Source organism: Oryx dammah, unplaced genomic scaffold (assembly GCF_014754425.2).
Source record: "Oryx dammah isolate SB20612 unplaced genomic scaffold, SCBI_Odam_1.1 HiC_scaffold_16, whole genome shotgun sequence".
In the NCBI taxonomy this organism is placed as follows: Eukaryota; Metazoa; Chordata; class Mammalia; order Artiodactyla; family Bovidae; genus Oryx; species Oryx dammah.
This window is the reverse complement of record NW_024070200.1, coordinates 4,137,360-4,163,500: the sequence shown is the minus strand read 5'-3', so window position 1 is coordinate 4,163,500 and position 26,141 is coordinate 4,137,360. Positions and strand designations below refer to the sequence as shown.

Here is a 26,141-nt window from a genome sequence, read left to right as displayed (position 1 = left end):
GCTGGGCAGGAGTTGGGTCACTTGAGATTTGTGCCAACTCACGGTGCAGTGGAATCAAGACAGTCTGAGTTCTTCAGACACCAGCCGAGCGTCTGTGGCGCCCCCAAGTGCCACAAGGGGGCTGCCTGGGCCACATTTTTGAGCCCGGAAAGTGAGGAGGGGGAGGCAGACCCGTGGGGACCGGGGCCCTGTTTGGTTTTTTTTTGTTTGGCTTCTGCGGAGGCGGCGATTTTGATTTTTCTTGCCAGCCCCAGATACCTTTATGCGCCGTGCGCGCCAGGGGATGGGGGCAGCCGGGGAGGGGCGGCTCACCCTACCTTGGGGGTGGCTGCAGTCTGCGCCCCGCCCTCACCGAGAGAGGACCTCGCTGCAATGCAGCAGCCTGCGGGGGAGGGTCCCGGGTCCCGGTCCCGGGTCCTGGGTCCCCGGAGCTGGTCCGATGGCCACTTTCCAAAGTGGGGAAGGAAGGCTGAGGGAGGGAGCGTTTGCAGGCAGGGCAGAGGATGCTAAGGCGCCCAGGAAGCAGACTGCAGTCTGGCAGCTGCAGGAGGGCCAGAGAGGGGAGAGGCGGGAGGGGGGCAAGGGGGGGCAGAGGTGAGGGGCCCAGGGGTCTGGGAAGCTTGGTGTGGACCTGGGCTCTGGCGTCAGTGAGTTTCCAGTGATGTCACTGGCCGGAAAGAGGAGGGCTGGGGTGGGGAACAGAGGGGCTGGTGATGGTGGGGCCAGCTTGGCACACAGCTGGAGGGCCAAAGCCACCTCTGATTGTCCCCCAAAGAGCCAAACAAGGAAAGAAAAAGGAAAAAAGATTTGACAAGCTCGATAGCCGAATCCTATCTGAGCTGGTCCCAGGGAAGGAGTCATTAGGTGGCCAGGTCTGTCGTGGAGATGGGAGGCTCCAGCGGGCCCTTTAGGAGTCAGAAGAGGGTGCACGGTACTAGGAGGACCTGGGGGGTGGGCAGAGGGGCCGGGGAGGGGCAGGAGTGCCTAGGAAAGGGACCAGATGGCCCTGGGTGTCCGGGGAAGAATGGGGAGGTCTGAGGGATATAGCAGTGGCTGGGAGGGGTGCGTAGGAGGGTCTGGGAGGTAGGGCACTGGGGTAGCAGGTAGGTGTCTCGCTCTGCACCCTTGTGCTTTTTCTCCTTAACCTCCCCATCTTAGAATGGCTTGCTTTCACCCATCCAGGCCTCTCTCTTGTCCCCTTTCCACTTTGAGGCTTTTTTTTTTTTTTTTTTTGCCTGTGGGTCAGCCCCCTACGGGACTGGAAGGAGTCAGCTCAGACAGACCCTGGACCCCTTTGCTCTTTTATGTGGCTTCGCGTCTCCTACTTCCTTGGCTCCTGCACTTTAAGATATTGTTTATTATTATTATCTTCATTTCATGACTACTGCGCTCTGTTTTTACATGTTGATTTTAAAAACCTTTGATTACGATTACTTTCCAACAACATAAAAGTGGAGAAAATGGTAACCTGTTTTCATCACAATTTGCCGTTTTCCTACTGCTGCAGGCCAACAACTTCCAGCCCCTCTCCTTCCATCCAGACTCCATCCTGTCCTTCCACTACTCCCACTTGCCCCCAGACTCCTGAAGCAAATTCAGACACCATACCTTTTCCTCCAGCATTTGTCAGTATGCATCTCTAACAAAGAAGGACTCTTTTCTGTTTTGCAAACATAACCACAAGGCCATTATCACAGTTAAAAAATTAACAGCATTTTCTTAATGTCATCCAATAGCTTTTCGGCATTCAAATAGCCCCAACTGACTCATAAATTTCTTTTACACTCGGCTTGTTCAAATCAGTGTCCAGATTCTTTCCTGCACTTTCAAGGGGGGCACCGGAATTGTAGGAACTAAGTGCAGTTACAAACCCAGGAGTTTGCATAGCTACTTTCCCCTTAAGGGAGTAACCCGACCTCAGGAAGCTTCAGTTTTCTCACTGAAAGTGGAGCAAATTCTGGGTCTCCGCTGGGGTCATTGAGAGGATTTGAGATAATGCACATGAAGCCCCCAGCCCTGTATTTAATACAGAGCAGACATACTAGCAAACAGTGGCTGCTAGAATTATCCTCCACCCAGCCCCCCCGGAAACCTCTAAAGAGAGGCTGGGGTAGGCAAATCAGAGTTGGCAATCATCCACAAAACAAAAGGCTCCTGGCAGTCCAGACCCTCTGAGTGATGAGGAAAGTACGTGCACTAAATCCCAACAGAGCAGCCTACAGTCAGGGAGGCTGGGACCTCCCAGCTGGCTTGCAACTCAGTTGTCCTACAGCCGACAGCAGCTGCTGCAATGTGGGACCCACTCAGGACCCCACAGGTTGCCAGCCCACTAGGTGGCACTCTCTGCTGTGTGTCCAGGAGGGACCCCCACCTTCACTTGCCCTAGCCACCGCCCAGCTCCAGGTGCCACAGGGGGTTGCACGCCACAAAAACATTGCAGATAATTCCTAGAAAACATCGTGCAAGATACAGTGGTTTTCTTCCCACGTAAATCCTAGCCCATTGTAGACACAGTGGGAATGAAGGTTTTGGGATCCTTTGCTCAGCCCAGTTGCTGGTATGTCCATGCGCTCTTTAAATCGTTGCCCCAGCTACGTCTGATGTTCCTCTATGTCACAGATGAGAGGAGTTGGAGAGGTTAGTGACTTGTCCGAGACTGGCTAGGAAGCAGGACCCAGGATCCCGACCCAGGTCTGTCGGAAGGATGGATGCATCAAGATGAAGCGGTGGAGGGGTGGCTGGCCAGCTGATGAAGGCTGTTGATTTGAGGGAGTGAATTAAGGTGCAGAGGGCGGATGGATGGATAAATGAGGGGGAACAGTCAGTTTCTCACCAACACCAAGGGCTCACTCGATTTGTGAAGAGAGGTCTCCTCTGAGTGGAGCTTGCTGGGAAAGCTCCTGCCTTCTGTGCTGCCTCTGAGCACAGTCACTGTCTCAGGGGGCTCCAGGCAACGGATGGGCTGCCAGGCAGTGGGGACCGAGTCCCAGAGGTGGTGCTCGAGCTGCTCAGTTGCAGCTCTCGGTCCCGGCTGCTTTCACGCTGCACTGAGGGCCAGTGCACTGCCCTTGCACTGCCTCTCCTGGATGACCGAGCCCTGAGCCCAACCCCGTGCTCAACATAGTCTTCAGTCATCAGAGTGGCCCTCCACTGCAGCAGCTATCGTCCTCAGTCGAGATAGAAGGAAGCAGAGGTTTGAAGCGGCCCATGTCTTGCCCCACAGCATGTAGGGGGCAATTGCAGAGCTAGGATTTGATCCCTTGTCTGCTCTTCCACCAAACCCATACTGTCTTCCTGTTTCCTTTTCTCTCTGACCACGCCTGAAAAAAATCTCTACTCCTTGGGGTTCACCCATGTCACACTCAGCTTCCTGGCCTGTCAGGGAGCCAAACTTCTGTCCCCCAGACTCCTTCTCTGGTTGATCTCACTTTAAATTATCGCACATGTAGGGGTCAAACTTATCATTGACATCCTGCCATGCAGTTATCCAAGTTAGCTCCGATTATGACTGAATGCTCAGGGAAGCAGAGGTAGACTCTAGAGGCAGAAGGTGTGCAAGGCAAGGAGAGAGGGAAGCAGCCAGGGGGCTGAAGGGGCAATCAGTGGTGTCCCTGAAGACCTGGCTTAAATCCAGCAGTTGTGTTTTGATAATCTGCTTAGGGGCTAAGTCCTGTTACACACTCCCCAGATGCTCAGATTTCAATCCCAGCCCTGCCATTGATGAGTTTTGTGAGTTCAGACAAAGTGTTTAACCTCTGTGCCTCAGTTTCCGCATTTGTAGTCTGGAAATACCAGTAGTGTTCGTACTTTCTTAATGGGTGCTTAAAGATGAAATGAGTCAAACACTTACAGTGCTTTGAGCAATGTTTCCCATATGGTGAGGATGCAATAAAAATTTCATTATAATTAAAATTGCAGTTGTTATTGCTGTTTTCCATGAGATGGCATTTAGCATGTCTGACTGGTAATCTTTATCCATACTTTACAGGCAGCTGAATAGGTACCCATAGAGGTGTGTGAGCCTTTGCCTTTGGAGAGGGCAGTCAGTGAAACAGAAAAATGAATATGCGTCGACGATTTCATTTCTAGTTATGTACACAAGATTTATATGTACCCAATGGACATGATCCATCTGACGAAAGTTTAAGCCTTGGAATAGGTGAAGCTGCCCTGCAGGAATTTTCTTGGGGGTCTTGAGAGTTTTAGAGAGATTGGATGGGAGCTGAGAAGAAGCTGAGTAGGTGAAAGGCAAGATGAAGAAATAAAGTTGTCTTGGTTCAGCTTCATGGCTTCTAGAAGCAGTGGGCAAGTTTCCCATGTGTACTCTCACCAAACTTCTTTCAGTACATGTTTTTTTTGGGGGGGGGCGGGGGGAGGTGCAGGGGAGCCTAGAAAATAGCCACATTAGACTTGTTTCTTGTTTGGTGTTTTGAGGTTGGCCAGTTGGCACAAAGAATGGTTCCAGTTGAGTCTCACACCATGTGAGACACGAGGATGGGTGACCTCCTCCCATTCCTGGGCAGAACATTTGCAACTTAAGCCTAGGTGGCGTGTGGCTGCGTGTGGGGTGGCACCAGGGGGAGCGAATGCATTTGGATGCCCTAACAACCATGTGGTAAGAGATGGGTTTAGCATCTCTGCTGACTGGCTGGGCCATGCTGGGCATATTTTCTCAGGATGACCTGATCCTGGAATCCATGCGCGTTCCATGCGGTCAACCACTGCCATCTCCCTCCAAGAAGGTTCGCTCGTTTGTCCAGGACTCTTAGTACATCCTGGAGATGCCTGTGTGGCAGGGGAGATGAGCCCTGCTATAGGACCACACGTGCATGCACGCACTCACTTTATGGGCTGACAGTTGGATAGCAGAGAGCAAGAGCTACTGCAGAAATGAGGCACTGGGGTTACATGATTAAGGCAGGCTGAGGCCAGACTCACCACCCTGGCTGCCAGCGTCCTGCTAGCTGTGTGACCACTTGTAAGTCACTTAACTTCTCCGAGGCTCTGTTTCCTCGTGTGTTAAATGGGACTAATCATGCCTTTGCTCAGATATCACCTTCTCAGTGAGACTTTCTCCTCCTGGGTGTTTTCTTCTTTCTTTTGGCCATGCTATGTGGCTTGTGGGATCTTAGTTCCCTCACCAGGGATTGAACATGGATCCCCAGCACTGGAAGCATGGAGTCCTAACTACTGGACCTCCAGGGAATTCCCTCTTGTTTTCTCTCATTCTTTTCCCTGCTTCCTGTCCACCCCTGCATCTTATAAACTGCATATTGTACTTATTTTGAATATTATCTGTTCCTGTCTCCACCTGCAAGGATGTTAGCTCTCAGATTTTTGTCTGTTTCATTCATTGTTGTCTTCCCTGGCCTGTATCTGGCACCAAGCACGTGCTCAAAACTTTTTTTTGAGGAAAAAAGAAAGATGCTGTTGAATTGTTCTCATCCCAGAGCACTGTCAATGACTGCAAAGTAGGCAGCATGGTGCCTGGTGGAGAGTGTCCATCCAGTAAATGTTGGCTCACTGCGATGATCGTGTCTTATTCACAGGACCGTTGTGAAGAGAAGATGGGACATTGTACGCGAAGGCATGCTGCGGACGCCACACACCAGGGCAGGAGGTACAGCGTTAACCGTCCTCTGTCTCTTCGAGGAAACTTGCACTTGAACTTTATGCTTTTCATTTCCACACCCTCTGGGAGGGAGGGAAGCCCGGGAGATCACTGACCCCTGAGGTTCAGCAAGGGGAGTGCCCAGTACCCCGAGGTGGGGTCAAGGCAGAGGCAGGAGCCTGGGTCGGGATCCCCATCTAGGGGTCTTCCCATGACTTCCTTATGTAGGTCCCCATGTGGGTGTGTTTGTGTGTATATATTACATCATATGCACAACTGCATATGTTTTAACATATGAACATGTTAGAATATGTTTTAACTTGTCATTGTACTTTTTATTTTTCATGCCTCAGAGTTGCTCTGGGGCCAGCATGTTGGGGGCTCCCAGCAGGCCAATCTGGGAGGGCAGGAAGGAAGCTGGCTGTATCTTGTCACTAAGGTCATGGTTGTTTGGTTTCTGGGAAACAATGCGAACATCAAGAATCTCAGGGCATGGACTCCCCCGAAGGCAGGCCCATTTCATGAAATGAATTTTAGTTTTACAAAGTGCTTCCCTTAGTTGGATTTCTGTTTTCCAGGGCACTTGTTTAAGCTTTGATGCCGGGTCCAAAAAAGAACAGATCCCAACAATTTCCGGCCCGAGGCCCATCCTTTCGGAAACCCTCGGCTTGGCCTGAGCATCGAGATCACTCGTTTCTCTAATCAGATCGGGGGTGTTGGACCCGCGGGGTGGGCGACGGGGGGGCGGGGGAGGGGCGGGGTGAGCGCAGGGTGGAAGCCGCTTGCGGAAAGGTCTGTGGTCCCACGCACCCCCGCACTGGACCCTCACGAGTGTCGCTGTCCGCAGTCGACCGGTCGCACGAGTCTGGGGCACAAGGCAGAGAAGCCAGGTCACGTCTCTGCAGTTACACCGCTCTCGAGTGCCTGCTGGGGTGGAACCTGGTCTGTCTGTCTGTCTAGCACCACAGCTGCTGCAGACTGAAGAAAGATGTGGGGCAGGGGCTCAGAGCTGGGGAGGGGAGGGGTGGGTTCCCCGGCTGACTTTGGCATGCAGAGAATAGCTCATGCTGCTTGGGGACTGCTGCTGTGACTGCGGGCGGGGAAAACGGGCATAGAGAGGTCAGTTCACTTTCCCGCTGTGGCCCAGCTAGCCAAGACTGGAGGCTGGGTGTGGAGGCAGGCAGTGTGGCACCAGAGTATGTGCCTCAGCCCCTGGGCCACACTGCCTCGTGACTGCGAGCACAGATAAAGAGCTTCCGGTCCCTTTACCAGCCCTTGATGGGGTGCTCGGAAGTCCATTGTGTAGATTTAATTCTCCCCCTTGACACAGGCCCTGCAGAGGCCCAGCCAGCCACTGAACTGTGGAAAATACTTTCTAAGAATACATATGTGGTAAAATTTTACATGTGTGAAAGGGGAAGGGAAGAGGACACAGGGGATTTGGGGGTCCTTGTTTAAGGTAGAGGGCAGCAGAGAACTAAGAGGGGAGGCGCTGAAGGTGTGGCCCCTGCATGGTTACTGCACTGCTTTGCGTAGTCAGTAAAGTACGAGGGGCATCAGGAGGAGAGGGGGTCATGAACCAAGGATTGTAGTTAATTCTTCACAACCGAGGGATGTGAAAAAGAGATCAGAGTGGTTTGTGGTCCTTCATTGTATTATTAAAAAAAAAAACAACAAACAAAGAATAAAGAAATAATCGCCTTGAGTAACACAGTTGTGAAAATGAGTCTGCAGAAAAGGTGATGATTAACCCAGGTCTGCTAACCTGGCATTAACACGCAAAAAGGTCTGGGCTGTTTTCTTCTTTTTCATGGGGGTTTGCGTTGCATAGCATGGGCACACTGGGGTTTGTACGCCAGAAGAGATCTTGGCTGCGGGAAGGGAGGTGTAGACAGATAAAAGCAGGCACTAGTGAGTGTTTGCTGCGTAGTTATTGTACAAGTGAATAAATGCACCAATCGAATTAAAGAGAGCCAAGCAAGCACACTGATGACCGAGCTTTCAAACAAGCGTTATGACTAATTTAGTTCTACCCAACAGTAGTTACTAAAAAATAACAAAGCAAATACCCAGTAAGTTTTAGGCTGTTGGGACTGTGGGTAGGAGGTGTGTCTACAGGTAGCTAGAATAGTCACCAGTCTTGGGCTGAATGGTGGCTTCAGGTGTTTTTGATACATTATTAGGAGTGAATTAGATGAGTAAATAAAATACACGCCAGGATGAGAGCCAAGAGTGGGCCACCAAAGATCACGTTTTATGGATTTTGGCTTAAGACCATTTCTATACTATTGTGGACTCTTTAAAACAGCAATACAGAAACTCTCACCTCTGTAGATCAGAAGCACTGGTCTGTAAGGACTAATCAATATTTTTGTTGTGGATTAGTGCTGAGTTCATGTGTGCTTGTATTTCAAAAAACTAAGTGAAAACAAGAAAACGACAGCCAGGAAACAAGGATGGGAATATGTCTGGAGTCAAAGATCATTAGTATCACAGTTCAGCCCAGCTGAGTCGTTAGGAAGATCAGGGCTGGTTCTTCTGTAAGGAAGAAGCATAGAGGCGGATGTTTGTCGCAGTCACTGTGCTTGTTTTTGATTAGGGTGGTGAATTCATGCACATTTATTGTAATAAATACAATTATTAGATGGAAAATATGTACGATGAGAGCCATATTGGGCCAGTGGTGAGAATGTGTGAGGAACTGAAGATGGTGATTAATTCTGTGCTGCTCACCCGAAGACCGTTAGAGAAGATCTGGGTTGTTTCACCGTTTCAAATATCTGCCTTGTGTTCCACAGCATGGAGGCCCCAGAGTGGGTCTGATGACACTGTTGATGAAGACCTTGGCTGTGACCTCTGTGGGAAATGAGCCATGGACCAGCCACTGTGAGTGATGGTTAGTGGTGTTGTTTTATGGTTGGGTGGCTGGTTGATGGGTGCATATGCGCTATTGAACATGAATGGGCACAAATAAAACCAAAGATGGCCAAGCATAGACCAGTGAATGAGACACTGTCCTGAACTCAGGATGAGGACTCTTCATTTGGCCTGTCACTGAATTAAGAAATAATGTAACTGGGCTGTTCCCTCTGTAAGAAATGAGCAAATAAAAAAGTAATTATATATGTGGATCATTATGTTAATTTATGTATATATATGTGTGATGATATTATACATTAATAATATATATGTTTATATAAATGTTACTTTCCCTTAGCCTTGGGATGAATAGTGTGTTCTTATATGTTTATTGATTTATTATAAAGAAATGGGTGTTTATATTAGTAAAATCAAAATTAGTGAAATCATGGACTAAAGAAGATGATATAGCATGACCCAAGATTTAGGACTACACAGTTCTGCAAATTTGAAGGACGTGGAAACAAAAATATGCTATTTCATTTATTTTAGTAGCATTCTACTATTCTGTACTATGGTTTTAGCAACACTTTCCTCTTGGTGAAGTTTAGACTGTTAACTCAGTGAGAGATACACATAGAAATGAAAAGAATTGGTAGCTTATTATATTTTGGGTTAGATTCATGAGTGTCCTTTTATTGTTTGTTTTAAAGGGATACATAAAATTTAAAAGGACAAAGCACAGAGCAGTGAGGATAATGTTTCATAAACTAAGGCTGATCAATTCTACACAAGTGAGACTCATTAAGAATGATCCAGGCTGTTCATTCTTTTAAAAAGTTGCTTTCTGTTGCATGAAATAGACACAGCATAGTTTATTTAATTATGCGGTTTTTATGAGAATTCTGGCTCTTATTTGGGTGATAAGGATAAGGCAAAGAAAATGTAGGTAATAGTTGATGTTCTTAAATCTTCAGCTAGACAGTGGTTTAAGGGTGTTCATAAGTAAGTAAATGAATGAATGAACAAATTAATGAATAAAGTGAGAGGGCAAGCATGAGTCACTAATAATAGTAATAATTATTCCAGAATTAAAATTTTTCTGATTCTGTACATGGGCCTTCCCTGGTGGCTCACGTGGTAAAGGCACTGCTTGCCAATACACATGGGTTCCATCCTGGGATTGGGAAGATTCCCTGGAAAAGGAAATGGCAATCCACTCAAATATTCTTGCCTGGGAAGTCCCACGAACAGAGGAACCTAACTGGCTATAGTGCAGGGGGTTGCAAAAGAGTCAGACAAGACTTATCAACTAAAACAACGATTCTGTACATCCCAGGTCCATTTAAAGGATGGTTAAGGAGCAGATTTCAGTATTCCCGTTCTTGCACGATGGTGTGTTGGATGTTAACTTCAGTGCTAAAAAAAATTAATAAATGTATTTATTTGTTTACCAGATCTCCTGAATTTCAGGCAGATTCTTTACCATCTGAGCCATGAGGGAAACCCATAATAAACATATAAGATACAGAATATCCAAAATGTAGACTGGTGATGAGACCGACCCAAAGATGACCGGATCACAGTGAATTCAGTTCTATGCTTTGACTACCATAACCTAGCACGTTTCATTCCTCTTACCAGCTCTTTTGTATTGCATGGTGTGCATGTGCTTAGCTTTTTTAAACAGCCGTCCATGGATAAAGATTTAGGCTATTAACTCATTGAGCAAGGAACACAAACGGAGATGAAAGACAGTGTTGGTGTTCTACCTGTGGAGTCAGAGATTGGATTTATGGATGTTAATTAAAACACTTTTAGAGATGATCAAAACCAAGGAGAATCAGCATAGACCAATGATAAAGAATTATGATCAGTCCCATTTAGCTTCATTAGAAACAGTTCTAGCCTATTAGCTACAGGTAAAGAATGTATTTTATGTCCAATAGAAATTTCTGCGCTGATGGACATGATCTGTAATTTGTTCTGTTCAATATGGTAGCCACTACCCACATTGACTAGTGAGCACTTGAAATGTGGTTAATGAGGAGGGAGAACTGAATTTTTAATTTTACTTTATTTTTATTAATTTAAATTTAAATAATCATATATGGATAATGGCTACTCTATTAGTTGCATTGGGTGGTTAGTTAATGAGAATTTCTTGAATATTACGTATGAATAATTAAATACATAAATTAATAAAAGAGGGTTAATTATATGCCAGAGATGAAAATGTACCGTGTGGAAAAGATGATAATTAATCCAGTTCTGCATGGCTGAGATTCACTGGCAAAAAAGTCTTTTGTTCATGAAAAATAGACATAGGCTTATTCATTTATTTTATCAACTATTAAGTATACTTTGAATGCATGCCCCGAAGTTTATGTGAACATTTCTGTAACGTTGAAGGTTTGTGTATTTTGGTAAGAGAGTATCAAGCAGTTATTGTTAAGCTTGTAGTTGGTAGGTTGAAGAGTTGTTTTGCAGATACTCATTGTAATATTGTTTATTTCAAAAAAATGAGTAATAAATAATAGAGACTCCATGTATAATGCAAAGAAGAGAATATGCCGTGTACCAACGTTTGTAGTTAACATGTTAATAGTAACTGTTGTCCATAAATAAAAGGTCTCCTTTACATTTGTTGGTGAGAAACGTTCAGACAGGTGTTACTAATTGTCAGTATGTAGAGAACTGAACAAGGGCCAAAGAAGAAAGTATATCATGAAGCAAATATTTGTATTAATACCTTTCTGTAGAGTTGAAGCTAATTTCATAGAGTAAGAGTTTATGGGTAAGAATTGCAAAGATTTAGCCACCTTTTATATCCATGCCTAGTATATATACATACATTACTGAGAAATCCCATGGACAGAGGAACGTGGCAGGCTAGAGTCCATGTGGTTACAAAAGAGTGAAACACAACTGAGGAAACAACAACAAATTGCTGAGATGGATAGACAGTAGAGTTTTTGTTAGGTTTGATGGTACCTTCGTGTGACTTCACTGACTATATTATAAAAAAACAATTCATGAATCAATTCTTAAAAATAAAAGGGAGGAAATGTATGAGTTAGTCATTGTTGCGATAGCGCTGCGTAACAAGTAGCCCACAATTTCACTGGCCCACAGAATAACAATCATCACAGCAATAGTAGTGTTTATTTCTAACATAGGTGTCTTGCAGCAGCATTTGTGCTCTAGGCTGTGGGTTGACTTCACTTCTTACCTTCTTATTCATTTTTTTTTTTTTTTGCCTTCTTATTCCAAGTCCTGAGATGAAGGAGGTATAGTGTCTGGGTCATGGTTGTCTCATAGTGAAAACCTGAAACTCCAGAGGCCAAGCAAAACCACCTCTGTACCTTTTAAAGCCTCTGCTTGGACATTGCACGTGTGCTCGGTTGTGTCCAACTGTGCAATCCTGTTGACTGTAGCTGCCAGGCTCCTCTGTCCATGAAATTTTCCTGGCAAGGGTACAGAGCGGGTTCCCATTTCCTTCTCCAGGGGATCTTCCTGACCAACGGCTTGAACATGTGTCTCTTGTGTCCTCTACATTCGTAGGCAGATTCCTTACTACTTTGCCACCTAGGAATACAATGCTTTAAATATATCCATAGGTTTGTTCTCTATTATCTGTTTCTGTTTTGCATATACATTTACTCATATTATTCCTTATTTCCACACCTAAGTTTTATCATACAGGTTTTGTCTTTCTCTGCCTGACATATTTCACTAAGCATACTATTCTTTAGGTTCATCTGCATGGCTTTAAATGGCAGAAATTCATTCTTTTTTTATGACTGAGTAGTGGGGCTTCCCTGATAGCTCAGTTGGTAAAGAATCTGCATGCAGTACAGGAGACCCCAGTTCAATTCCTGGTTCAGGAAGATATGCTGGAGAAGGGATAGGCTACCCACTCTGGTATTCTTGGATTTCCCTTGTGCCTCAGCTGGTAAAGAATCCACCTGCAATGTAGAAGACTTAGGTTTGATCCCTGGGTTAGGAAGATCCTCTGGAGAAGGGAGAGGCTACCCACTCCAGTATTCTGGCCTGGAGAATTCCATGGATGGTATAGTCCATGGGGGTCACAAAGAGTCAGACACGACTAAGCAACTTTCACTTTCAATATACCATTATATATATACACACACATATAAAATATACATATGTATATATATATATACATTTTAACATATATGTATATATAAAAATTTCTTTATCCATTTGTCTGTTACTGGAGACTTGGGTTGCTTCTGTATCTTGGCTATTATAAACAGGACTGCTATGAACATTGGGGTGCAACTATCTTTTTGAGTTAATATTTTCATTTTTTACCAGATATATCCTAGGACTTGAATTGTTGGATAATATGGTAGTTTTATTTTTAGTTTTTAAAGGAAGCTCCATACTGTTTTCCATAGTGGCTGTAGCAGCTTGTATTCCTTTCATATCCTCTCTAACATTTGTTTTTTGTAGACTTTTTGATAATAGCCATTCTGTGATGCCTCATTCTTATTTTGATTTGCTTTTCTCTGATAGCAATATGAACATCTTTTCATATACCTGTCAGCCATATGTATGTTTTCTTTGGAAACTTGGAACTTGGAATGAACTTGGAAACTCAAATCTTTTGTCTATTTTTGGGGGGTTGTGTGTTTTTATGATATTGAGTTGTGTGAGCTTTGATTTACTCTTGTCAATTATCTTTCAAACAATAGACACAGGATTATATTAATTCATAACTAATCAAATTAAATAATAGATAGATAAATACATAAAAAGTATCCAGAATGAATACTGGTGAAATGTGCAGGGAACAAACTTTTAGATACACTTGACTTTGTTTTTCTTTCAATTTTATTTATTTATTTATTGGCTATGCTCAAGGCTTGTGGGGTCTTAGTTCTCTGACCAGCAATTGAACCCATGGGCTCTTTGGTGGAAGTTCACAGTCTTAATCACTGGACCACTAGGGAAGTCCCAGATTAGCCCAACTTTGAATGACTGAGGTCCATTAAAAGACAAGATAAAAGAAGATGTTTCATTCATTTTACAGTTGTTTCTATTTCACTTTATTTATCTTACCATGGTTGATTTACACATTCTGCTGGGAATAAAGATTTAGACTTTTAATCTAAAGTTAGTTGAGACTATTGAGTTGGAAAATTGTTAGTGAAGTAAAATAAGGTGTTCCTGGATTGTTTTGTTGCACATTTAAAATCCAAACAAATTCAAGAAACATTAAAGAACCAAGAATTGCCATTATGAGTGTGGATTTGCATGAAATCCCACAGTGAGGTCCCTTATAGATACAGTGTTTTAGTTCTGAGAGAAATGAGCAAAACCCAGAAGTTAGTAATGTTCTTAAAGTCTTGCTTTATGGTTATTGAAGGATATTGATTCATTATTAATCAATCAATGAATGAATTAATAAGTGTATAAATGAAAGAAGAATGACTCAGGCCTAGATCAGTGATGAGTACTCTGAGGTGTTCAAACCAAGGATTTTGACTAACCCCTATAACGCTGAGGTTTTTAGAAACAAACCTAATTTACAGCTTTGGTAGGATACGAGATTGTCACTGAAGTTAGGAATACAGGCTTTGATAGATCTTAGGTGTAGATCCTTTTATTAATGAGGCAATAATGAGTAAATAAATAAACATTATTTAATGAAGACAAAGAGATAGAGTGAGATAACCACCAATAATGAGAGTGCATAATGAGATATCAGTTATTCTTGAAACATTTCTGTAAAGTTGAATTCCAATGAATAAAGGGGCCAGGGTGTTTAACATGTTGATCAAGAGCCTATGGGCAGCTCTATGTAAGAGTCAGTGTTGTTCTGGTTGTTAATTTTATTAAGAAAGGGGAAAAATGGAAATACAATAATTGATCACAGAACTACCTAACTAAAGAAGATCAAGCATGGGCCAATATTAAGAATTCATGATATGAGAAGAGATAGTATTGAATCAGATTGTCTCAACCAATATCATTTTTGAAAAATACGTTTAGTTGTTATTCTTTGGGTGTTGAGTTTATGGGCAGATGTTAGTGTTATTTTGGACTCTTTCCTGGGGTATGTAGGTGATATTATTGTTAGCTAATGAAGGAGTGAGTGAGTGAAAGTAACTCAGTCGTGTCCGACTCTTTGCAACCCCATGGACTGTACAGTCCATAGAATTCTCCAGGCCAGAATACTGGAGTGGGTAGCCTATCCTTTCCCCAGCAGATCTTCCCGACCCAGGAATCAAACCGTGATCTCCTGCATTGCAGGCAGATTCTTTACCAACTGAGCTATCAGGGAAGCCCCAGTGAAGGGAGAGGTTATTTAAAAGAGGGCAGACATAGACCAATGAGGATATTGTATCATTAAAAATCATATATTAATCTAACTGTACTCTTCTGATGTTATATAAATAAAAGGGGATTGGGCTATGCCCACTTTAGGTAAAGAACTGTAGAGACAGTTCTCTATATAGATATATATCTAAAACACTACAATAGTGTTTTAGACCACTTTGCATTTGTTTTGGGGAAAAATGGACAAATTATTCTACGACTAAACAAATAAAAAATAAATATATGAATGAAGTCATAAAGTAAGGTCAAGCATGGTGAGAGAAAATATGAAGAAAGAATGATGTAAATTTACCTCACTCATAAAGATGGTCATGTAGGCTCTTAACTATGTGGGTAGGGTTTGATAGACTTAGGAACAGACATAGTTCTTAATTATTATACTAGAATATAGATGTAGCAGTTGTCTTCATTTTGTACATTAATAATTTAAAAAACAAAAAGAGAGCTGTTCTTGGGATAATTGAATATGATTAGAAGGAGATTTTATGATAGATTTGTTTCAGCAAGACTAAGGTCTCTTAAAATAATCTACACTGCATCTTCAGTTTTCTAAAACCCGTGTTTTACTCCCCAGATTCGACACACCTAATCTGGTTTATTCATTACCAGTGCTGACGATCTTGTCTGTCACTCCTGTGGATAGAAAGCAAAGGGACTCATGTAAGTAACAACGTTTGTGTCCTTGGTTTGAAGGTAATTCATGTGGGGTCCATGGAACTGTTTCAAAGGAATGAGTGGCTGCTGCAGACAAAGTCAGAGGAAGCTACACGTGGACCACTGCTGAGAATGTGTCAGGAACCATGGATTAAGAGCGATCTCTGTTAGTGCAACAGAGAGCCATTAAAAACAAAGTTCGAAGGTTTTGCTTTCATTTTTGCAGTTGCTTCATATTCCATTTTATTTTTGTACCACATTGTAGGAGTATTTCTCAGTTGATGACAGTCTAGGTTGTTAAATCCTGGAGGAGGGAGCGCCTAGCAAGAGAGAAAGTATTGTCAGTCCTCTAGTTGTGGGGTAAGATAGTAAGTTCATTGTACTCCTTCTAAAATATGAAGAAATTACATGAAAGCTGAGCAAGTAGAGAGTAGTAAAACACATGGGAAGGGTATGAAGCACGGTTATTGATTAATCTATATTGAAACACTTGAGATTCAATTAAGAATAGACCTCATTTGTTAACTCTGTGTGAAATAAATAGTTGTAAACAGCTCTCTGCAGTATTCAGAGATCTTGCTCTTAGGTTTTTGTGATTCATAGAACTCAATTTTTTAAAAACATCAATGAAACCATGAATGAAATGATAAATAATGTGCATAAACAATCCATAAACAATGTATAAGTAAATAAATAAAGAGTATTGAAGTAAATTTTAAAAAGAGTATTGAGCTTGGATCAGTGATGAGAGTTCTGGGGTATATGAATCAAGAATTTGGATTAAACTCTAACTCAGGTCTGGAGAAGGCAATGGCAACCCACTCCAGTGTTCTTGCCTGGAGAATCCCAGGGACGGGGAAACCTGGTGGGCTGCCGTCTATGGGGTCGCACAGAGTCGGACACGACTGAAGTGACTTAGCAGCAGCCGCAGGTCCATTAGAAAACGAGTTGGTTTTTTTCCCTTTTAGGGGATAGAGTTTAGGGCAAATTGGGGATCTGTTCTTGGGTCTTAGTGGTTCCTCATTATGGTGTTTCTTGATGTGAATGAATCAGGGAATGCATGAGTGAATAAATAAATGTGTAAGTGAATGAAGACAAAAAGGGTCACACGTGCGTATCCATGTCGGCATTCAAAGTTGGTGGGAGGATGATATAGTCATATATTTCTGTGGGTAATAAGCCTGGTGGCCATTGTTAGCATTTTTGGTATTCAAGTATACAGTGTGTAGATTCTCAGGTAATTGAGATAATATCATTTATCTTGAATGATTATTTTAAAAAGGCAAACTATGAACAAAGATGGAGTATGTGTTCTGAAGTAAGGTTGATAGCTAATACTGATCTATCCTACTGATGTTCATATCAAGAAAATAGGACCTAGTTTCTTCCTTCTAAGTCACATAGAGACGTATGCATGTGAAAATAGTGTTTCACTTCTGGGTTTCAGTTGGAGAGTTTAATACTTCATATATATATATATATATATATATATACTGGAGAAGGCAATGGCACCCCACTCCAGTACTCTTGCCTGGAAAATCCCATGGACGGAGGAGCCTGGTAGGCTGCAGTCCATGGGGTCGCTAAGAGTCTGACACGACTGAGCAACTTCACTTTCACTTTTCACTTACATGCATTGGAGAAGGAAATGGCAACCCACTCCAGTATTCTTGCCTAGAGAATCCCAGGGATGGGCGAGCCTGGTGGGCTGCCATCTATGGGGTTGCACAGAGTCAGACGCGACTGAAGCGACTTAGCAGCAGCAGCAGCAGCAGCATATATATATATACATATATATATGATTTTATTATAGTTTGTATTTACAGTATATGTTTTATTACATATTTGATATTTATACAATACATTTTATATCTTACTATAAGTGATATATTTTTTAGGAAAATAAATCGGTCAGATTTTTCCATTGCAAATTAAATAAATAAATGAAAGGCTTTGTAAAGTCATACAGTAAGATAAAGCTAGGATTATTTGTGAGAATGTGCCATGAGACTAGTTTTAAAAAGCTATCCAATTCTGCACATAGTTCATGAAAATAATTAGTAGGCCATTAACTTAAAAGCAGAGAATATGCAACTATGTACCTGTGATATTTAAAAACTCTGTTCTTGAGTTGGGTATTGTTTTCACTGATGCTTATTACTATATATCTTAAAATGAAAAATAAGTTGATAAATAAAAGGATTGCAGCTTTTCTACCAATTATGAGAATGTGATATGATTAAAGTTTATGATTAATCTGGCCGTGCAAAGCTCACATCCCTTTAAAAACATCTACTGTAGACTGTGTAGAATTGGCTTTTCCTCTACTGCATGAACATACCACAGCCAACTCAATTATTCTCTGATGGCCGATCTCTTAGCAGTTCCCATTGTCAGGAAAAAGCACAAAGATCAATATAAACAACTCTTGAAGTTCATGTTTTCAATTTGGGAAGTTTGTTCTTGGATTTTCAAAGAATTATTTTTTGAAAAAATTGGTTTCACATATATAAATAAAATTAAAGAACACCAAATGTTGATCAAGAGGGGGATGTTAGGTACCCAGGTTTATGATTAATAATTTTTAGGGCCACATAATGTCCCATTTTAGTGTGAGCCCAAAGTATATTTAGATATCCAGTCCTTGATGAAGATCAAGATCATTTATTTGCTGAGGATGGCGAACATAGGAAGAAAATTACATTGTTTTAGTTGTAAGGGAAGATGGCAGTTCATAGTTTTTTATTCTACCACTTTTAAAATATGGACAAATTGGGTAAAGAGATGAGCAGAAACCTATTATCAATATGGTTTTGCTTTGAAACACACCTGTTGATTATCTGTGCAACACAGAGGTGCATTGAAAGAAGACATCAAATATTTTAGTTCTGTGTGACAAATGTAAATAGACTGAACTTAGTACCCGGCATTCATCTTGTTCTCGGCATTTGTAATTCATGGATATTGATTGTATTATAATTTATTCACATACAAATGATCTTGAAGGAATGGTGTTAATGAAGAAGATAAAAATGCCAAGTCTGGATCCATGATGAGTGTCTTGGATTAAACTCTGTAGCTCTGAGGTCGTTATAAGGAGATCTAGTTATGCCCTCTAGATAAAGGTGCTTGTGGCATAAGAAAGGAGTATTCAGGATTTTGTTCTTAAGCTCTGTGTTCCTTGGGTATGGATTTTCTTTATTATAAGTGAAATAATGCATGAGTAAAGAAAGTCAGGAAGGAAGGAATGAAGACAGGAAAGCCATACATTGTTCAATTATGAGAATATTTTCAAATATTTCTGAAGCACTGAGGTCTAGGAAAATAAATATATCAAGATTTTAACCTCTTTTGGCAGAGAGCAAATAGACAAGTATGCCCAAGATTGAATACTGTTATGATGGATTGATGGCTTGATAGTTGGTTGCCGATTGTTTATTTTGTTAAGAAAAAGGCGAAATGTTTGCACAAATAATTAAATATCGAATAGAAAGAAAATCATGGACCAGTGATCCAAATAAGTCCTATAACAAGAGTTATGGCTAATTCAAGATGGTTGACTGTGAGTATATGATCACATGTTAATATTATTGGAAAGTTTTTGTCCAGTGAGTTATAATTATAATAGTGACATGTTATAATTATATATTGCTGTTAGTGAATGAATGAATAGATTCATATTTTACTTGAAAGATGCAAATCACACACCAATGAGGCACTCTATTATGGAATAAACATAGTGATTATCCTGTTTTATACAGTTGACTTTCCTACTTTAAAAAAAATCTAGGCTTTTCCCATTTTGCATAATGTGCACATAGACAGATGCACATAATAGTATTTTGTTTCTGGGTTGCTGCCCATTTTAGCATTTTCTGTTTTCTTTATATAATGAGCAGCTGGTGAACTTATTCCATGAGTAATTAAATGAATGAATGAATGAGGGAGTGAATGAATACATAAAGACGAGCCATGCTTGGGCCATGAAAAACAAAGGTTAAAATTTATCTGATTTGCACAAGAAAAATTCATTAAGAAGAAAATCTGACTTTAAAGATCTGTTTGTGGATTAGATTGTGGATTCAGTGGTGTTCAGTATATAGCCTAAAATGAAAATTAAATAATTGAGTAAATAAAAAATAGTGATGTTCCTGGGTCAAAGACATGAAACAAGTTTTAGGTCTCATCTAGAATTCTGCAATTAGTATCTTCTAAACATACCTAAATTCATGATTTTTCATTATTTTTAAAGCCTCCATTTCACCTCAGAATTAATACACCATAACTGACTTAATCATATCTAATCAAGAAGCATTTGGATGATATTACTCTGTTTAAGAAGCATATATACAAAGTTGGGTAACATTTCAAGTTCATGTTCTTGCTTAGGAGAATTTGTTCATTGTTCACTGAAATATTTTTTAAAAATTAGATAGCTACATAAATATCAGATTAAAGAATACTGTTCAGTACCAATGGAGAAGGAAATGGCAACCCACTCCAGTGTTCTTGCCTAGAAAATCCCAGGGGCAGCAGAGTCTGGTGGGCTGCTGTCTATGGGGTCGCACAGCGTCGGACACGACTGAAGCGACTTAGCAGCAGCAGCAGCAGCAGTACAGTACCAATGGCAGACTAGCTAATGAACTGTAGGTGATGATGTTTAATTCAATTTTGCACAACTGACGACTCCTCCAAAAATTTGGAAAATGTTTCATATATTTTCAGACATGTTTGCTATTCATTTATATTCACATGACTGTTGATATCACCACTTTCCCTTCAAAAGATCTCCATGGGAGGGAGCACGTATGTCCACATTGAGGGTCATTGGAAAAGGAGGTCTAGTGTTATTAGTTCTATAGGAAAGGAGCATATAGAACGATCTTAGTAGCATTCAAGAATCATATTTTGAAGATTTGATGATGAATATGTAGTGATTGTGTTATTACTGGACGAGTGAATGAATCAATACATGAAGGGGTAAACGGCTGAGGAAAACGAGTGCTGGGCTTGGACCAATCAATGATGACTCCCAGAGTGGGGGTTAGGTCTGAATCCAAACTTGTGAGTAATTCCCACCTTGAAATTGGTGGCCTATTGAGAAAAAGGCAGAAGGTAAACTCTTTGGGAAATGAACTCAGGCATGGATAAATAAGTATGTAAATGAATAAAGATAAGGAGGGCCACACAGAGACCAATTATGGAATTATGCAATAAAGCAAAGGTTATTATTAGTGCCTGTTTGAAACATGGGGTTCTGTAGATGAACAGATTAGAGCTCTGAACCCTTCCACGGGGACAATCCAGAGATAACTAAGAGTCCAGGTGGCTGCTTTCATTGCTGGTTTTGCTGTTTTAATTATAAGAGAACAACAAAAAAAGTTTACATAAAGAGTTGCTTACATAGTTGTTTTAGAGAGAAGGCCAAACACAAAGCAAAATTAGACTTTGTCATATGATCAGAGTTAAGATTAATCTATCTCTATTCACTGAGTTTTATTTAAAAAAACATCAAAAGAGGATTTAGTCAGTTACGTCAATAGGCTATGAGCATTAAGAAGGATATCCAGTGCTCTTATGCAGTACTTTGGTGTTTTTTCATTGATCTTGATATATTGTTACAAGAGAATAAAGGAATGCATTTTATATATCAAAAGAAGGCCAAAGAGGGGCCAGGGAGGAACATGTGTCTGGAACCAGATGTAATGTGTACTCCGGATATATCCAAATATTGTCAAGATAAAGAAGGAGAACTCTGGGTTCCTCCCCACTTTGGCTAAGTACACATACAAAATTTATATGGAGAAATTCTTTAGACAAATTTGTAAATAATCTGTGTCATGCCTAATTATATACAGAAATCAATAAATGAATCACTAGACATTATAACTCAGAAAAAATCATGTGAATTGGTTAGAATATGCCATAAAATAAAGATCTACATTTATCCAGTGATGCACAAGTGATTTCCATTATAAGCAATCACAAAGTTGTTAGATTTATGGATAGGGAGTATGTAGACACATATTTATGAGTGATAAAGTTTTGTAGTCTCACATTGTATTCACTGTATTATTTAAAAATAAAAATTAAGTGAGCCAATAAATAAAGAGTGCCATTCTTGGGCAATGATGAGATGATTAAATGACCGAAGTTTACATTAATATTTAACACTGAAAACCTAACTTCCATTAAAGAAAGCTTGTTGAAAGTCTACATTTTCACCAAGTGAACATACTACAGATGATTTAATCATTATCTAGTGCTAAAGATCTTGGCTTTTACAAACTTGGTGGGTAAGGACAGAACAGGGTAATGTAAGTGACAGAGTTTATGTTCTTGGGTTGGGAGGTTAGTTTATGGGTGTCACTTAAATTTTCCAAAGTAATAAAGATATATTAATAAATAAAACCAAGTACCACCAACGTGGGCCAGAATTGGGATTTATGATTGATTAATTTTTTAGTTCTCTTAAAATTCAGTAAAAAAGATGCAGGTGTTTCCTTCATTTCCAGGGCTGCTTTACCTTGTGTTTCAATTTTGCAGTGCATTTCAAGTACTGCTCAATTGGTAAAGAATTAGGCTATTAATTTTTTGACAGGGGAGCACACTGGAAGATGGACAGTATTGTTCTAGCTGTGGAGTGAGATTATGGATCCCTTAGTTATTCATTGCTTTATCTTTAAATGAAAAGGGCCAAGCTAATGGACCAATGGGACTGATATGATGTAAGGGTGTTGATTAATTTATATGTGCAAAAAGCAAAAATTCAAGGATATTGCAAAAATGTTGTCTTTTAGCACAATGGGAAGTGGGCATATACAGACAGCTATTAGTGATAGTCAAAGATGTTGTTCTTGGGGATTTATGAGGATGGATGATATTATTATTAGTGAATCGTTATATAAAGGAATAAACAATACATAAAAAAGGAAGAAAAAGATGTTCAATGTAGACTAATGATGAGTATTCTGAGATGTGTGAGTCAAGGATTTTGATGAAGCTTTGTAACTTTGAGATTCATTAGAAAAAAATAAATCTTATTTCCTTAGTGGAAAAGGGAGTTACAGTCAAAGTCAGGAGTAATCAAAGATGCGTTTCCTGAGCTTTATTTCTTAGTGTCTGTGAAATGTATCCTAAGTAAAGCAATGCAAGAATAAATTAAGAAGTGTAAATGAGTGATGACCAATGATTCAAGTCAGCAGTGAGCAAGGATTACTCATATATTATTTCCTGAAGTACTAATCATAACCTAAATAGATCCGGTCTTACTTGTTTTCCATATAGGAGATATTCTATTACAAGAATCCATGTTGCTTTTGGATTGGTGTTGGCTAGTTGGTTGTTAGGTTATTTAGGAAAGGAACAAACCATTCACATTAAAAATAATTGTTCAAATAAGTGCCTAATTGAAAAAAGGCCAAACATGGCTAAGTATTGAGAATATGTTAGTATATGTGATCAAATCACTGTTTACTGTCTATTATTTAAAATGAAACAAGAAAGGATCTAACAAGTTGTCTGTGGAGAATGAGTGTATGGAAAGATACTAGTGTTAGTCAATATTCTCTTTCAGGGTCCTGGCTTGAATTCATTTTGAATGTGTTGTTAAAAGTAAATAAATGAATGAGTTCATATTTTGGTCAGTTATTTAAAAGAAGGTAGTACATGAGCCAGTGAGGAGCAGGTGTCATGAAACAAAGGTAATGATAAACTATTTTCAATGAAAAAAGGATTCTTGTCTTATCAAATTATTCTTGGAGTATTTAAGAAAAAAATAAAAGTCAATGAAAAATTAAGGTAAATGTTACACCAATATTTCACAGCCTACTCTAAGCAATGCATGAATGTGGTCCTTTAAAAAAGATGAATGAGGCTGTGAACTGTGTGGTTAGGGAGTATATAGATCAACAGAATACCAGTTACATGAATTATTCTTGTGTTAGGTGCTGGATTTAACAGCATTTGCTATATTAATTAAAAATTAAGCAGTAAACATGTCAATATATAAAAAATCTATAACAAGAATGTGACAGGATCCAAGGTTTATGATTAATTTCGTACCTCGTGACTCCAGCTTGTTTAAAAAAGTTAAATTTACCCTATTCCATTCTTTATAAAAATGTGCATCTTATATCACAGAATGAAAGCACCATAGCTGATTTAATTGTTCAGTAGTCTTAGGATCTTTACCCCTGGGTAGGGTATTGAGGAACTTCCCTGTAGCTCATATGGAAAAGAATCTGCTTGCAATGCAGTATACCTGGGTTTGATCCCCAGGTTGGGAAGATCTGCTGGAGGAGGGAATGGCAACCCACTCCAGTATTCTTGCTTGGGAATTCCCATGGGCAGAGGAGCCTGGCAGGCTACAGTTCACGGGGTCACAAAGAGTTGGACACAACTGAGTGACTGAGTGCACACAAGTAATTGAAAGACTTTGGTAGACGACAGTGGTCAAAATTCATGTCCCTGGGTAGCGAGATTTGTTCATCCTGACATTATGTCAAAAGAAAAATAACTAAATACGTAAAATCAAAGAAGGCCGTGTGTCCGACTCTCTGCGACCCTATGGACTATAGCTCTTCTGTCACGGGATTTTCCCAGCAAGGATACTGGAGCGGCTAGCTGTTTCCTCCTCCAGGGGCTCTTCCTGAACCAGGGATTGAACCTGTGTGTTCTGCATCATAGATAGATTCTTTACTGCAGAGCCACTGGGGACGACCAAAGGATGCCATACAAGGCCAAAAGTGGTAATTAACCAGTTTTTATGAGTAACCTGAGGTCCATTAAAAATGATGGAGAACTTTTATTCATCTCAGTGTTTTTAATATTATATTTTATTTTATACCATGGTTAATTTAAACCTTTCATCAGTGATAAAAGAGCTAAGTCATAACTCCTTGAAAGGGGAGTGGATAGGATGAGAGAATAGTATCCATGTCCTCATTATGAGAAATGACACTTGGTGGTTGATGATTGTATTGTATCAGTTTTTTTTTATTGTGTAACAACTTACCCTACAACTGAGCAACTGAAGACAACAGTCAATATTTGTTATGCATCACATTTTCTGTGGGGCAGGAATCTAGAGAGGATTAGTGGGCAGTTTTGATTTCGGGTCTTTTGTGAGGTTGCAGTCAGGATGTCAGGTAGGATTGCAGACATGTGAAAGCTTGGGCTAGAGGATCTGCCTCCATGAGTCACTCAGAAGGCTAGAAAGTTTGTGCTGGTCGTTGGCAGGGAGGCCACAGTTTCTTTATACATGGACCTCTCCTCAAGAATGCTTGAGTGTCTTTACAGCATGACAGATGAGTTCCCCAGGAGCGATCAGTACAAGAGAAAGGGAGGCAGAAAGCTCCATGTATGTAGAGTTAAGATTCAGAGGTCATACGCTGTCAGCCTGTCGAGTATTTTATTGGGTTTAGAGGCCAGGCAGCATTTAATATGGGAGGAGACTGCAAGGCTGTGAGTGCTAGGAGCCAGGAATCCTTGGGTGCCGTCTTGGAGGCTGGCTGCCATATGTACCGTCTTTAAAACATGGAGGAATTAAGTGAATGAAGGACAAGCATAGTAGATAAAGCATAAATATGGGATTGACATGAAGCAAGTAAGCTGATAATCTTTGTGTATAATGTTGTGATCTGCTGCAAAAAATATGTAGCATCTTAGTTTTATGAAAAATAAGCCTATAGATAGACCTTAGTAATATTCTAGGATATTGTTTTTCGGGTTTTTTGAATTTTATACATTGACTTTATTATTATTAGTGACTTAATTAGGGGATCAGTAAACAAAGGTACGCATGAATGGAAAGGTGCAAAGTTTGAACCAATGCATATCTGAGGTGTGTGTGAATAAATGGTTTGGTTAAACCCTGTAACTCTGAGGTCAGAGACCTAGTTAATGCCTGTACGATAGAAGTTAATGCTCAGGATTTTGTTCTTAGGCTATTAATATTCATAGGTCTGGATGGTATTACTATAAGTGAATTAATGAATGAGTAAGTATATCCATATAGAAGACAAGGAAAGCCATATGTGGTCCAATTATGAGTGTTTAATATATTTTTGCTATTAATACATTTCTAAAGTGCTCAGTTCCAATGTAAATCTATTTGGATAAATAGCATACAGAGATAAATACCTGGAAATCAATGTTCTGCATTATTTGAGAAGTGCTGACTGCTTATTGAAAATAAGAAGATATGATATAATTGGTTATGTCTGGGAGTAATGACGGAGAAGGCAATGGCACCCCACTCCAGTACTCTTGCCTTGAAAATCCCATGGACGAAGGAGCCTGGTAGGCTGCAGTCCAGGGGGTCGCGAAGAGTCGGACACGACTGAGCGACTTCCCTTTCACTTCTCACTTTCATGCATTGGAGAAGGAAATGGCAACCCACTCCAGTGTTCTTGCCTGGAGAATCCCAGGGACGGGGGAACCTGGTGGGCTGCCGTCTATGGGGTTGCATAGAGTCGGACACGACTGAAGCGACTTAGCAGCAGCAGCATGCCTGTTTATGACTTTGATAGCTCATTTCTTTTTAGTGCTGAATAATCTTCCATTATTTTGATGTAAAACAGTTTATTTATCTATTTACCCACTGAAGGATGTGTTGGCTGCTTCCAAGTTTTGCCAATTACGAATA

At 40.7% G+C, this 26,141-nt stretch overlaps 1 long non-coding RNA gene and 1 other non-coding gene across 7 annotated transcripts in view; both read left to right on the top strand.

Annotated features, from left to right (window-relative positions):
- The window catches only part of LOC120875186, a 63,472-nt gene that overhangs the window by 20,241 nt on the left and 17,090 nt on the right, over positions 1-26,141 (top strand). For 3 of the 6 annotated variants that reach the window (XR_005723846.1, XR_005723850.1, XR_005723845.1), the window contains 2 exons: positions 5,550-8,497; positions 15,414-15,921. This is a non-coding gene — a long non-coding RNA (uncharacterized LOC120875186). Of the gene's footprint in view, positions 1-5,549; positions 8,498-15,413; positions 15,922-26,141 lie in introns of those variants that run through there. The other 3 variants (XR_005723849.1, XR_005723847.1, XR_005723848.1) reach the window with 2 other exon arrangements.
- LOC120875746 lies at positions 22,446-22,517 on the top strand. Its single transcript, XR_005724049.1, has one exon. It is a non-coding gene; the product is annotated as a small nucleolar RNA SNORD113/SNORD114 family (small nucleolar RNA).